This window comes from Tachysurus fulvidraco, chromosome 1, assembly GCF_022655615.1.
Source record: "Tachysurus fulvidraco isolate hzauxx_2018 chromosome 1, HZAU_PFXX_2.0, whole genome shotgun sequence".
In the NCBI taxonomy this organism is placed as follows: Eukaryota; Metazoa; Chordata; class Actinopteri; order Siluriformes; family Bagridae; genus Tachysurus; species Tachysurus fulvidraco.
Genome location: NC_062518.1, coordinates 1,081,523 through 1,082,938, shown reverse-complemented (window position 1 = coordinate 1,082,938; position 1,416 = coordinate 1,081,523). Strand labels below are relative to the sequence as shown.

The 1,416-nt window shown below is 46.5% G+C and overlaps 1 long non-coding RNA gene across 1 annotated transcript in view; it reads right to left on the bottom strand.

Annotated features, from left to right (window-relative positions):
* Positions 1-1,412: 1,412 nt before the first annotated feature.
* The window catches only part of LOC113649360, a 2,025-nt gene continuing 2,021 nt past the window's right edge, over positions 1,413-1,416 (bottom strand). Inside the window, exon 3 of the long non-coding RNA XR_003442122.2 lies at positions 1,413-1,416. This exon is cut by the window's right edge and continues 1,430 nt beyond it. This is a non-coding gene — a long non-coding RNA (uncharacterized LOC113649360).

The window sequence follows — 1,416 nt, the reverse complement described above, 5'->3', positions numbered from 1 at the left end:
ATTGCACGTCATCTATTCTGGCGTATGGAGAAAGGTCCGAAATTCCGAACGCGTGGAAATAAATCCACGATCCAGAAGGTCGAGCGTCTGAACGCCGTCTCTGCTTCGAGCGCGCGGCAAAGCCGACTCGTTATAATAGACAGGTACACAATGTCACCGGCTGTCAGTCACTAAAGAAAAGCTTGAGTCATAAATCCTTTTCCTTTCAGGATGGACCGAGTGCTGTTCGCAAGCAGGTTCTATTTATGGCGAGAACACACACTGCTCCCTCAGGAGGCGACTGGCTGTTTTATTGCTGGATTTTATGGACATTTATCAGGGCCGGCTCCTGGTCGAGGAGGCTCTGTAAAACCCTGATGCCAAACAGCTCCTTTTCTTCTCAAAACTGTAAAAATGGACTTTTCATGATCGATTTTAAAGAGAATAATGTGCTTACAAATGGCAGGAATAAAACAATACCAAGCCGAATACTCAGATTGGTGCTTGGTTAATACCTCAGTCTTCTTCCTCCAGCGTCTGATCTGAGAGACGATCAAAGGAAACACCAGATCTCACAATGTGCTCTCTGAGGAATCGAGGAATGAGGAGCGAAGGGGTTTCGAGATCAACGATAAGGGTGTATTTAAACATGCAGAAATGGGGAAACGGGGAAGTCGTGGCCTAATGGTCAGAGAGTCTGACTCCTAAGCCTAAGGTTGTGGGTTCGAGTCTCGGGCCGGCAATACCACGACTGAGCAAGGCACCGAACCCTCCAACTGCTCCCCGGGTGCCGCGTGTGTGTGTGTACACTGATGTGTGTGTTCACAGTGTGTATGTGTGTACAATGATGTGTGTTTTCACGGTGTGTGTATGTGTGTGTGTGTGTGTGTGTGTGTGTGTGTACACTGACGTGTGTGTTCACGGTGTGTATGTGTGTACAATGATGTGTGTGTTCACGGTGTGTGTGCACTTTGGATGGGTTAAATGCAGAAAACGAATTCTGAGTATGGGTCACCGTACTTAGCCGTACGTCACGTCACTTAAATGTTTAAAGATATCCTAAAGTACATTTACAATCATGCCACCAACAGCCACAAGGTTAAGCGGTCATCGCTGATCAGGACTAGCACCGTCATAGAAGGCAGATAAAGGCTCAGAAGAGAGAAGACTCTCAGGGCTTTAAGAATTTTCCATTTTTCTTAAAGTCTGTGCTACGTTGAAATGTTAGAATTTGATCATAGTAGCTGTATATGCCGAGTCACAATCAGTAAGACTTCAGTCGTTCTGTTTGCTTTATCTTCGAGCCAGTCTTAACTAAACACAGTCAGGATACTCTTTAAACAGAAGCCCGACAGCGTCCTGACTACGCCGAGTGATACGCAGACACGGAGCGATAACCCGACAGCGTCCTGACTAATCCAATAACACACACGGACC